The sequence below is a fragment of the Capra hircus genome, chromosome 23 (assembly GCF_001704415.2).
Source record: "Capra hircus breed San Clemente chromosome 23, ASM170441v1, whole genome shotgun sequence".
Classification (NCBI taxonomy): domain Eukaryota; kingdom Metazoa; phylum Chordata; class Mammalia; order Artiodactyla; family Bovidae; genus Capra; species Capra hircus.
In genome coordinates this window covers 23,471,982-23,486,215 of record NC_030830.1, presented here as the reverse complement: position 1 = coordinate 23,486,215, position 14,234 = coordinate 23,471,982, and positions in this window count along the sequence as shown.

The following is a 14,234-nucleotide window of genomic DNA, read 5'->3' as shown; positions in this document are numbered from 1 at the left end:
TGTATCTTCTTTCTTCCAGTAATTTCCTATATCTAAATTTTAAGACTAGTAATCCTTTCTGACACTTGGACACCAAAAGGCAGCATCTCTCTCTTCCCTTTACTTACCAGTCTTCCTATGAGCTGGTGAGTCTGGAGGTCACCAATACAACACGGCAACAATAAGTTTCTCTGCTAGTTATCTTCACTGTTGAGATCTCCTTAATATGGGAGTCCTCACTATGTCCCTTGGGGAAAATGGAGGAATGATTGGCTTTGTGGGGTTGGTCATGGGAGATCAGCTGCACTGCGTCAAGTAGTTCAGTGAAAGGCACTGGTGTGTTCCCCTACTCTGAGTGTTTTGATCGGAATGACTTCATATCAAGCCTCTGAGGATCCCTATAAATGGTAAAAAGATTCTGAGAATGTTTCTGAGAACCTTTTCCATAACAGAATTCTGATTATTTCAATTTTTTTTCATTTGCTGTTATCACCTTTGCCTCTCTGAGCATCCTGGCGTGTCTCCTGGTCCATGAGTGTAAAGTTGTTTACAGCATGTGTAAGGGTAGAACTTCCATGCATTGAATGTGTGTTTATACTTTTACTAAATTTAACTGCTAGCTGTATGAATTTACACCTCCACTACCAGTGTATAACTAATCCCATAATGGACTTTCTTGCCAATAGTTGGTATTTTCAGACTTTTTCATTTTGTCCATCTCTTGAGTATTAAATGGTGACTATTGCTGGTTTCAGAATGCATTTTACTGATTACTAATAAGGTTGTGAATCCTCGCATGTGTATTAGACTGCTAATTTCCTTTTTATAATCTAACTCTAGCCCTTCCAGTGATATTGTTTCTTATTATTTTTATAAATATAAAAATAGACACATATCTCGATAGAAATAAGTTTATAGGATTTAGAGTTTAGTTTTTTCAATCTCGATTTTCTATATAAGTTCTATGTATTAAAATAATTTCTCCCGTTGTTACATATTTCAAAAACTGCCTTACAGTTGATATAATTTTAAAAAGCATGTAATAAAGTCAATTTATCAATATTTTGCAATGTTTTTGCCGTTGTGTTCCTGTTAAGAAATGCTTCTTTACCTAAGCTCATAAAAGTAGACATCTAACTTTTTTTTACTAGGAGTTAAAATTTCTTTTTCTTCACATTTAAGTATTTATTCTGCATGACATTGACTTTTGTTATGTGAGTGTTGAGTGTTCCCTCTGTGGCCAAATCTCACAGGATGAAATATGAAAAACTGCATTATTTCCTAAGTGAATTTCAACGCTGACTCCAGTATGAATAGGTTGCTTCTGGGCCTTGTTTGTGTCTATTTGCCTGTCCCTGGACCAATCTCACTCTCTTATTTATACTTGTTTCATATAATTTTGGTCAGAGTAAAAATTTAAGGGTTGCTTTGTGATGTAAACATATGGTCTATCCTGGAGAATGTTCTGTGTGTGCTTGAGAAGAACATGTATTCTGCTGCTTTTGGATATTCTATTTATGTCCATTAGAGCCATTTAATCTAAATTGTTATTCAAGTCCATTTTTTCTTATTAATTTTTTATATGATGATCTATTTATTGTTGGAAGTGGGTTATTGCAGTCTCCTACTCTTGTTATATTGTTGTTTGTTTCTCCTTTCTGATCCATTAATAATTGTGTTTTAATCAAATATATTGAGATGCTCTAACAGCCATTGCTGAAGCCTGGCTTGGAGAATTTTGAGCATTACTTTACTAGCATGGGAGATGAGTGCAACTGTGCGGTAGTTTGAGCATTCTTTGGCATTGCCTTTCTTTGAGATTGGAATGAAAACTGACCTTTTCCAGGCCTGTGGCCACTGCTGAGTTTTCCAAATGTGCTGGCATATTGAGTGCAGCACTTTCACAGCATCATCTTTCAGGATTTGAAATAGCTCCACTGGAATTCCATCACTTGCACTAGCTTCGTTTGTAGTGATACTTCCTAAGGCCCACTTGACTTCACATTCCAGGATGACTGGCTCTAGGTGTGTGATCACACCATCGTGATTATCTGGGTCATGAAGGTTTTTTTGTGCAGATCTTCTGTGTATTCTTGCCACCTCTTCTGAATATCTTCTGCTTCTGTTAGATCCATACCATTTCTGTCCTTTATTGAGCCCATCTTTGCATGAAATGTTCCCTTGGTATCTCTAGTCTTTCCCATTCTGTTGTTTTCCTCTATTTCTTTGCATTGATCACTGAGGAAGGCTTTCTTATCTCTCCTTGCTATTCTCTGGAACTCTGCATTCAAATGGGAATATCTTTCCCTTTTCTCCTTTGCTTTTCACTTCTCTTCTTTTCACAGGTATTTATAAGGCCTCCTCAGACAGCCATTATGCTTTTTTGCATTTCTTTTCCATGGGGATGGTCTTGATCCCTGTCTCCTGTACAATGTCACGAACCTACACCCATAGTTCATCAGGCACTCTATCTATCAGATCTCAGTTCAGTCGCTCAGTCGTGTCCGACTCTTTGCGACCCCATGAATTGCAGCACGCTAGGCCTCCATGTTCATCACCATCTCCCGGAGTTCACTCAGACTCATGTCCATCGAGTCCGTGATGCCATCCAGCCATCTCATCCTCGGTCGTCCCTTTCTCCTACTGCCCCCAATCCCTCCCAGCATCAGAGTCTTTTCCAATGAGTCAACTCTTCGCATGAGGTGGCCAAAGTACTGGACTTTCAGCTTCAGCATCATTCCCTCCAAAGAAATCCCAGGGTTGATCTCCTTCAGAATGGACTGGTTGGATCTCGTTGCAATCCAAGGGACTTTCAAGAGTCTTCCCCAACACCACAGTTCAAAAGCATCAATTCTTCGGCGCTCAGCCTTCTTCACAGTCCAACTCTCACATCCGTACATGGCCACAGAAAAACCATAGCCTTGACTAGATGGACCTTAGTCGGCAAAGTAATGACTCTGCTTTTGAATATGCTATCTAGGTTGGTCATATCAGATCTAGGCCCTTAAATCTATTTCTCACTTCCACTGTATAATCATAAGGGAATTGTTTTAGGTCGTACCTGAATGGTCTAGTGGTTTTCCCCACTTTCTTCAATTTAAATCTGAATTTGGCAATAAGGAGTTCATGATCTGAGCCACAGTCAACTCCTGGTCTTGTTTTTGTTGACTGTGTAGAGCTTCTCCATCTTTGGCTGCAAAGAATATAATGAATCTGATTTCGGTGTTGACAATCTGGTGATGTCCATGTGTAGAGTCTTCTCTTGTGTTGTTGGAAGACGGTGTTTGCTATGACCAGCGCATTTTCTTGGCAAAACTCTATTAGTCTTTGCCCTGTTTCATTCTGCACTCCAAGGCCAAATTTGCATGTTACTCCAGGTGTTTCTTGACTTCCTACTTTTGCATTCCAGTCCCCTATAATGAAAAGGACATCTTTTTTGGGTGTTAGTTCTAAAAGGTCTTGTAGGTCTTCATAGAACCGTTCAACTTCAGCTTCTTCAGCATTACTGGTTGGGGCATAGACTTGGATTACTGTGATATTGAATGGTTTGCCTTGGAAACGAACAGAGATCATTCTGTCATTTTTGAGATTGCATCCAAGTACTGCATTTTGGACTCTTTTGTTGACCATGATGGCTAATCCACTTCTTCTAAGGGATTCCTGCCTGCAGTAGTAGATATAATGGTCGTCTGAGTTAAATTCACCCATTCGAGTCCATTTTAGTTTGCTGATTCCTAGAATGTTGATGTTCACTCTTGCCATCTCCTGTTTGACCACTTCCAATTTGCCTTGATTCATGGACCTGACATCCAGGTTCTTATGCAATATTGCTCTCTAAGCAATGCTCAAAATTCTCCAAGCCAGGCTTCAGCAATACGTGAACCGTGAACTTCCATATGTTCAAGCTGGTTTTAGAAAAGGCAGAGGAACCAGAGATCAAATTGCCAACATCTGCTGGATCATGGAAAAAGCAAGAGAGTTCCAGAAAAACATCTATTTCTGTTTCATTGACTATTCCAAAGCCTTTGACTGGGTGGATCACAATAAACTGTGGAAAATTCTGAAAGAGATGGGAATACCAGACCACCTGACTTGCCCCTTGAGAAACCTATATGCAGGTCAGGAAGCAACAGTTAGAACTGGACATGGAACAACACACTGGTTCCAAATAGGAAAAGGAGTATGTCAAGGCTGTATATTGTCACCCTGCATATTTAACTTCTATGCAGAGTACATCATGAGAAACGCTGGGCTGGAAGAAGCACAAGCTGGAATCAAGATAGCTGGGAAAAATATCAATAACCACAGATATGCAGATGACACCACCCTTATGGCAGAAAAGGAAGAGGAACTAAAAAGCCTCTTGATGAAAGTGAAAGAGGAGAGTGAAAAAGTTGGCTTAAAGCTCAACATTCAGAAAATGAAGATCATGGCATTTGGTCCCATCACTTCATGGGAAATAGATGGGGAAACAGTGAAAACAATGTCAGACTTTATTTTTTTTGGCTCCAAAATCACTGCTGATGGTGATTGAAGCCATGCTTACTCTTTGGAAGGAAAATTATGACCAACCTAGATAGCATATTCAAAAGCAGAGACATTACTTTGCCGACTAAGGTCCATCTAGTCAAGGCTATGGTTTTTCCAGTGGTCATGTATGGATGTGAGAGTTGGACTGTGAAGAAGGCTGAGCGCTGAAGAATTGATGCTTTTGAACTGTGGTGTTGGAAAAGACTCTTGAGAGTCCCTTGGACTGCAACGAGATCCAACCAGTCCATTCTGAAGGATATCAGCCCTGGGATTTCTTTGGAGGGAATGATATTGAAGCTGAAAGTCCAGTACTTTGGCCACCTCATGCGAAGAGTTGACTCATTGGAAAAGACTCTGATGCAAGGAGGGATTGGGGGCAGGAGGAGAAGGGGACGACCGAGGATGAGATGGCTGGATGGCATCACTGACTCGATGGGCGTGAGTCTGAATGAACTCCGGGAGTTGGTGATGGACAAGGAGGCCTGGTGTGCTGTGATTCATGGGGTTGCAAAGAGTCGGACACGACTGAGCAACTGAACTGAACTGAACTGAAGAGCCATTGATTTCAACAATGCCCTGGGACATAAATTTCTCTATGAACAAATCCAATAAATTTGTGACTTCTGTAGGATAGTTTCTGAGGTCAGTGTTTGATATTTGTTCTGACTCCAAGAGGGCACCTCTCCACTGTCTTATTCTCTGGTTTTTACTTGCAAACTAGCCAACCTTTAGTCTAGGCTATTTCTTCACTAGATCCATGAAAGACAAGTCTCAGTCTGAGAGTACCTTTCTGTAATTATTTTCAGTTACTGAAATGATCAGTGACACTAGAATAAAAGTTCAGTGTTTATTAACATTTCTCATGTTCTAGGAATCAGCTGGGAGTTAACGTGGGAAATTATGTAATGCAGTCTCTTGATGTCAGTGATGAAGAATTAGAAGCTCAAAAGAGTAAGTCATTGGACAAGGCTAAAGATCAGGCCCCAGAATTCCAACTTTATGACAGTCAAAACTGCTTTTTCCACCCTATGATACATATTCACTAACTGAGTCCAGCGTTCTCTGATCAAATGAATGTTGCTCTGTAAGGAGGACTTTTAGAAGAGGAAATATTAAATTGAGGTGTGTGAAATGCATAGAATGAAGGTCCACTCAATTTTTGTTCCAGATACTCTTCTGATCTCATAAAACTAATATTTTCTCAATTTTTGAAGTTACACAGAACCAAATTTGGATCCTAATAATCATGACATCTTTTTATATAAAGAAGTCATATATGAAGTCTTTTTATATATGACTTCTTATTATATAATAAATATATAATAATATATTTCTTAAATTCACTCATTCTTAGTCGCTTATTCATTTATTGATTATTTGCCTAGCTAGTTATTGCATGCTAAGAATTATTCTGGGTGCTACAGATTCAGCAGTTAAGAAAAATGCAAGACTGTCATCATGATTAACAGAGAGAGACAATACATCTGGAAGCGCTGCTTCTCTAGAGCAAAATCATCAGCATGTGGTAATGCAACTTTCTCTCAAATTGTCCTGTGACAATCAGCAGGTGGGCCTGTGGACTTTTTCACAATTTCCATCTCATCCGCCACAGGTACGTATGCATCAGAAGCAGGGAAAGTTCAGTGTCATAACTATTTCCTCCTCTTTAAAACCTGAGCGGGGACTTCCCACAGATGCACAAAAAAGTCAGGTTCCCTCTTCTTTTCCACTCAACACTAAATACTGTGTGTGTGCATGCTCAGTCTGTGACCTCATGGAGTATAGCCTGCCGGCCTCCTCTGTCCATGGGATTTTCCAGGCAAGAATCCTAAAGTGTTCTTGCCATGCCCTTTTCCAGGGGATCTTCCTGACCCAGGGATCAAACCCACATCTCTCACATCTCCCGCGTTGGCAGGCAGATTCTTTACCACTGAGCCACCTGGGAAGCCCAGTACTTAAATACTCACCATATACTGTGCTTCACAACTACAAGATGTGGTTTCTTGGTACTTAAACATGGAATATCATTTTTCCCCCATGACACTAGGTTGTCAGTCACTCCTCTCACCGTATATTAGTCATTCCATCCCTTTTCCACCTTCTCCCCAAGACCTGGGATCAGATTAGACCTTCTTAAAAGATTCATCTGCTTAGAGACGAGTGATGCTGCTTCATTTTCTTTTCCTATTGGTTAAAGACAAAGTTCGAAGGGATGGGGATTTCTGGAAATGCTTTTCTTCTTAAAATGCCTCAATGTGAAAAGCTCTAATATTTTCCTAAAAAGGCATTAACCTGGACCTGAATGAATGGATGAGGCAGACTCTGAGTTTGAGTGCTGAGCCTCTAGAGGCTGCCTTTGAAAAATACGATTCAGAAGAACAGTAAGGAAAAATAAATAACCATGAATCACATGAGCAAAAAGAGTACTGGCTCGGGGTTGGAAGTATTGAGGAATGAGGGGTGATGTAATTTAAGGAGAAGCCCTGATTGACTGGAGTGAAAGTCCACATTGAAGAACAGTGTGGGATAAGAGTAGACAGACAGAATAAGGCTATTACAATAGTCCTGGTATTAGCGTGGTTTCAAGATTCTGTGAGAAAGGGACAGGTTATGAGTTATGTGCTGAAAAGAGTTTATGAAAAGAAACAGGGTATGACTATGTGGATTGCCAAGAGCTCTCCATTTTCGGTTTTAAGCATAATTTAGATAGGCGTAGAGTGCTGTAAGGGCTTCCCAAGGTGGTGCTACCTGCCTGCCAGTTTGGGAGATGTAAGAGACATGGGTTCAATCCCTAGGGTCAGGAAGATCCCCTGGAGGAGGGCATAGCAACCCACTCCAGTATTCTTGCCAGGAAAATTCCATGGACAGAGGAGCCTGGCGGGCTATAGTCCATGGGGTCACAAAGAGTCAGGCACAACTGAAGTGATTTAGCACATGCATGTACACACACACACACACACACACACACACACACACACACACAAACATGCAGAGTGCTGTAATCAAGATATCTGTTCCTTTTCGAGCATCTCTGGAAAGCCCCTGGATGGGATTAAGTGGAAAGGAAATTGCTATGATACTAGTATCTCATTGTGGTAAAAATTTAATCTCTGTGGTGGGGAGAAGGAGAGAGAGGTGTTAAGGGCTATCTCTCCACCTGCTGGTTATCATGAGAAAGTGCAGGGACAATGACGGAAAAAGAAATCAGTAGTTCCAGGTCCCGATTAAGCATTTTTCAATGATCTCATTTAATCTTTATAAAAAGTCTGCAAATAACATTTTATACTACTTTTCAAAAGTGATAGTAGGAGTAAAGGATTTCTATCATGATTTCAAAAAGAAAGGAAGATTCTCTCTCTGAAAGCTATAAATTAGTGAAAATGTATTAGTGTTGAAAATTGAGCAAAGTATTCTTCAAGGCTTCCCATGTGGCACTAGTGTTAAAGAAACTGTCTGCCAGTGCAGGAGATGGAGGAGACTCAGGTTTGATATCTGGGTCAGGAAGAGCCCCTGGAGGAGGTCATGGTAACCTACTCCAGTACTCTTGCCTGGAGAATCCCCTGGACAGAGGAGCCTGGTGGGCTACGGTCCATAGGGGCACAAAGAGTTGCACATGACTGAAGCAACTTAGCACACACTTAGCACACACACACATTCTTCAAGGTGCTGGCACTGCCAGCATGAATGGGACCTACAGACTTGTACCTAGGAGTTCAGAGCCTACCTACTCTTGTTATAATGCACTGTAACAAGAGCTGTGATAGATTTGCACTTAACTGAAAATATAATATGATACGACACAGCTATTTCAAGGTTATGATGAGAACTAAAGCTTCTGGAAGTACATAACTCAGTGCCTTATAGAAAATAATTGACAATTTGTTATTTGATTTTCCCTTCATTTGTCTGTGAAACCAGAATTGGGACAGTAGACCTCACTCACAGTCCCCATCTCTTCTAGGCTAGGAACAGTGGGGGAGACACCAAAATCACAGCTTTTTATTCGTGCTTTTAAATCGTAGGCAGGGACTTCTCACATAGTTTGAAAAGTCAGGCATCATGTCTCTATCATTCTAAAGGCCTGTCTCCTCCAGTCCTCACTCCACACTTTGCTTTACTCTGCAAACTCTCTTTCCTTCACAGCCACCTAACCATGTCCAGGATATTTTTGGCTTTTATTATCAACATCTAACTTAGTCATCCCATCCTTTCCTAATTTCTACCCAAGACTTTAAATAAGACTTTGTGGTTGTATGTATCTTAGTATCTGCTGGAGATAAGTGATGCTGCCTCATTCTCCATCTCCACTGGTTATATATATATATAAACCCAGTTATCTGAGAAAGGATGTGGTTTTTCCAGAAAATCTTTCTCTTTCTCTTTAGATTTCTCCAAAGTGTCTTACTCAGAAGGAAACAACTGACACCCAGACTAATACGAAGAATGATCTTTTGGGTTCTGTCTCCAAAAGGAAATAAGAGACACACTTATGAAAGACCTCAGGTTCCTCCCTTTGATAACAGGTTCCTCCTTGTTATCAAATATTAGTTGTAATACATGCCTGGATGTCCAAAAATGCATAATATTCCTACTGTCATCACACAAATCTCTTTGCCTAACTCATCATAATTAACCTTGGACTGCTAAGTGTTTTCCTAGTTAATATTTTTTCTAATCTCATTCCTTCCTTTCTAAACAATGTGACTTCTTTTCATTTTTCCAGTGCCTCACCTAGCATAGTTTAAACTTTGCATATTGGCTGATTGCCCAATATTACTAAGGGAGAAATTTTAATTCTGTCAAAAGGACTCCTCACTATTTACCACCTCCTGACCACCCCTCCCCCTACACACATGATTTCACTGTGGTTCCTAATCCCCAGATGTCTCTAGACAACCTGAAACATAACCCCTTCCTCTATGTTCTAAGTCTCACTTCCTCCAGAACTCACATCTTTACAAATACTTCCTTTTTGTTGTAAAGTATGTTTTTACTTATTTTTAATTATTTTGTCTTATCTTGAAAATTACTGTCACCAAGTTGTGTTTTGCCTGTTTTTTTAACAGATGTGTCTATGGTAGGTTTTGTCACATTAAAAAAATTATTTTATATATCTATCTTTACTATGGGTTTTAGTCTTTTTAAAAGTACAATCTAAGTCATGTGTATATTTTAAGGCTTAGCATTAGAAGAATTCTCTGCATATAGGAAGCACTCAATAAATATTGTGAATTGAATATTCCCATCTAGGGCTTCGCAGGTGGCTCAGTTAGCAAAGAGTCTGCCTGCGATGCAGGAGACCCGGGTTCGATCCCTGGGTCAGGAACATCCTCTGGAGAAGGAAATGGCAACCCACTCCAGTATTCTTGCCTGAGAAATCCCATGGACAGAGGAGCCTGGAGGGCTACAGTCCATGGGGTTGCAACAGTCAGACATGACTTAGTGACTAAATCTACTTACCTAACTAGATTGCATGTGTAATGTACCTGCACATGTGGTGGGTTCTCAGTGAAAATTTGTTAAATGGTGGTGAATGGTTAGCATCATTGTAGGGAAAAGATATGAGGGATGGGTATCAAGAATATTTTTCTGACTGTAAGGATATGAGATTTGAAAATATGTGAAAGAGGGACAATTCCAAAATTGTCTTTTCACTAAATTACTGCTTACTACTGCCAATCTGTGAGATGCCAACAATTTCTCCCATGTAGGAACAGATAATTATTTCTTCCTAGAAAATGAGAGGATAAACTGACTAGTGACCAAGGGTTAACCAGTCCCAGGACCATTTCCCAGATTACACTCAGTGCTCCCCATTTCGTAATTTCTTATTAATCACAAAACATTTTCTGGATATAGGGTGTTTGGTCTTATGGATGCCCTCTATTCTACTTTCCCTGACTCCTCAATGTATCCAAAAAAGTCTCATCAAAACATAATTCTGATATTTTATAGAATTATCTGTTTCAGAGTGTCTTGAGATTGATCTCTTGTCTCTGTTCTCCCATACCAGTGGAGAAGTGAAAAGAGACTCTTAAAGGGCAGATTCATTTGCTCCAGGCACCAACACCTTAGCAGACATTGAAAAGTGCCCATGTGCAAAAGATATTCAATCTTAGAGCACTGACCAGAGGGACAGGGACCTGTTGGGATTCTCTCTGGGGACTGAGGCAAGAGCAGGCTCCATTTTGACCTCTCCCTCTGCCTTGCTAAAGCTGGCAGGCACTATTTTATTTTATTGTAGATTTTACTCCAAATTTTTTTCTTGGTGAATGGTACTTCACATTTCAACTGACAAGCATTGTCTCTGTGCTTTTGGTCTGCCTTACAAACCTGGCAGGCACCATCTTTTTATTTTCCCCTTCAGCAGGTGCCAACTTCATGCTGTCCATCTCTCACACTCCACAGATCCAGTGTCTCCCAGAGGGGGGCTCTTAAACATGTCTGGTGCTCCCGCTTTTATGTCTGGTGCCCTGGTTTGTGGAACTGTGACCAGGAGACACTCCAAATTAACTGGTTCTGGTGGCTGTGAGGGTTTATGCACACAGGTCCTGCAGGACTATAATCAGCAGAGAAAGATTTTTTAAATAACTCACACCCTTAGGGCATAGCAAGAGACAACAGACCCAGGAGCTCAGTCTTTTTGTGAAAGAAACCTCTAATTTATTATCATGCTTGCAGGATGAAGGGCATGGTTCTCGTTAAATACACACCTAAGGGCTAACTGGGATAAATATCTACTTCTGCTTTATTGACTATGCCAAAGACTTTAACTGTGTGGACCACAACAAACTCTGGAAAATTCTTAAAAAGATGGGCATACCAGACCACCTGACCTGCCTCTTGAGAAACCTATATGCAGGTCAGGAAAAACAGACTGGTTCCAAATAAGAAAGGAGTATGTCAAGGCTGTATATTGTCACCGTGCTTATTTAACTTATATGCAGAATACATCATGAGAAACGCTGGACTGGATGAAGCACAAGCTGGAATCAAGATTGCCAGGAGAAATATCAATAACCTCAAATATGCAGATGACACCACGCTTATGGAAGAAAGTGAAGAAGAACTCAAAAGCCTCTTGATGAAAGTGAAAGAGGAGAGTGAAAATGTTGGTTTAAAGCTCAACATTCAGAAAACTAAGATCGTGGCATCTGGTCCCATCACTTCATGGCAAATAAATGGGGAAACAATGGAAACAGTGACAGACTTTATTTTGAGGGGCTCCAAAATCACAAGCTAGAATCAAGATTGCCAGGAGAAATATTAATAACCTCAGATATGCAGATTACATCACCCTTATGGCAGAAAGTGAAGAAGAACTCAAAAGCCTCTTGATGAAAGTGAAAGAGGAGAGTGAAAATGTTGGTTTAAAGCTCAACATTCAGAAAACTAAGATCGTGGCATCTGGTCCCATCACTTCATGGCAAATAAATGGGGAAACAATGGAAACAGTGACAGACTTTATTTTGAGGGGCTCCAAAATCACAAGCTAGAATCAAGATTGCCAGGAGAAATATTAATAACCTCAGATATGCAGATTACATCACCCTTATGGCAGAAAGTGAAGAAGAACTAAAAAGCCTCTTGATGAAAGTGAAAGTGAAAAGTGAAAAAGTTTGCTTAAAGTTCAACATTCAGAAAACAAAGATTATGGCATCTGGTCCCATCACTTCATGGGAAATAGATGGAGAAACAGTGGAGACAGTGTCAGACTTTATTTTTTTGCACTCCAAAATCACTGCAGATGGTGACTGCAGCCATGAAATTAAAAGACACTTACTCCTTGGAAGGAAAGTTATGACCAACCTAGATAGCGTATTCAAAAGCAGAGACATTACTTCGCCAACAAAGGTCTGTCTAGTCAAGGCTATGGTTTTTCCAGTGGTCATGTATGGATGTGAGAGTTGGACTGTGAAGAAGGCTGAGCACCGAAGAATTGATGCTTTTGAACTGTGGCGTTGGAGAAGACTCTTGAGAGTCCCTTGGACTGCAAGGAGATCCCACCAGTCCATTCTGAAGGAGATCAACCCTGAGATTTCTTTGGAAGGAATGATGATAAAGCTGAAATTCCAGTACTTTGGCCCCCTCATGTGAAGAGTTGACTCATTGGAAAAGACTCTGATGCTGGGAGGGATTGGGAGCAGGAGTAGAAGGGGACAACAAAGGATGAGATGGCTGGATGGCATCACTGACTCGATGGACGTGAATCTGAGTGAACTCCGGGAGTTGGTGATGGACAGAGAGGCCTGGCATGCTGTAGTTCATGGGGTTGCAAAGAGTCGGACATGACTGAGCGACTGAACTGAACTGAAAATCACTGCAGATGGTGATTGCAACCATGAAATTAAAAGACACTTGCTCCTTGGAAGAAAAGTTATAACCAACCTAGACAGCATATTAAAAAGCAGAGACATACTTTGCCAACAAAGATCTGTCTAGTCAAAGCTATGGTTTTTCTAGTGGTCATGTATGGATGTCAGAGTTCATCTATAAAGAAAGCTGAGTGCCTAAGAATTGATGCTTTTGAGCTGTGGTGTTGGAGAAGACTCTTGAGAATCCCTTGGACTGCAGAGATCCAACCAGTCTATCCTAAAGTACTTCTTTGGAAGGACTGATGCTGAAGCTGAAACTTCAGTCCTTTAGCCACCTGATGCAAAGAACTGACTCATTAGAAAAGACCCTGATGCTGGGAAGGATTGAAGGCAGGAGGAGAAAAGGATGACAGAAGATGAGATGGTTGAATGGCATCACCGACTCAATGGACATGAGTTTGGGTAAATTCTGGGAATTGGTGATTAACAAGGAGGGCTGGCATGCTGCAGTCCATGGGGTCAGAAAGAGTTGGACATGACTGAGTGACTGAACTGCACTGAACCGAAGGGCTGACTGTAAACCTTTCCAGGGACCCCGGAAGGCAGGGGCTGTCTTTGTGTTCTTCCTGTGCCAACCCAGAGCACCAGTGTCTCTCAGAGGGACACTCTTACAAATATCTGGTTTTTCATCTGCTTCCTTGTTTATTTTTTTGTGTCTGCCATTCAGGGATACCTTTTGATCTCTTGACTCTGGTGGCCAAGGGGGCTTGAATCCCTGTACACATTCCCAAGACATTTTATATTAAGGCTCAACAGGTGCTATTATGACACTGATTTGCCAGAGGTGTGCTAAAGATTCATACATGCCACAAATTACTCCCAACATTTCAAGGCTTCCTTAAACATTCCTGAAACTATCTCATTTCAGTTCAGTTCAATTCAGTTGCTCAGTCATGTCTGATTCTTTGTGACCCCATGGACTGCAGCACACCAGGCCTCCCTATCCAACACCAACTTCCAGGCCTTGCTCAGACTCATGTCCGTTGAGTTGGTGATGCCATCCAACCATCTCATCCTCTGTCATCCCCTTCTCCTCCTGCCTTCAGTCTTTCCTAGCATCAGAGTCTTTTCCAATGAGTCAGTTCTTTGTATCAGGTGGCCAAATATTGGAACTTCAACTTCAGCATCAGTCCTTCCAGTGAATATTCAGGACTGAATTCCTTTAGGATTGACTGGTTGGATATCCTTGCAGTCCAAGGGGCTCTCAAGAGTCTTCTCTAAACTATCTAGAATTTTACAATTCACTTAACAGTTTAAATCGCTATCATGTGGTGACTCTATCTTAACTAATAGAAAGGGGCAAACAGAGATACCCTTAGAATCCTATCTAGGTATGCACTCCAGTGAATT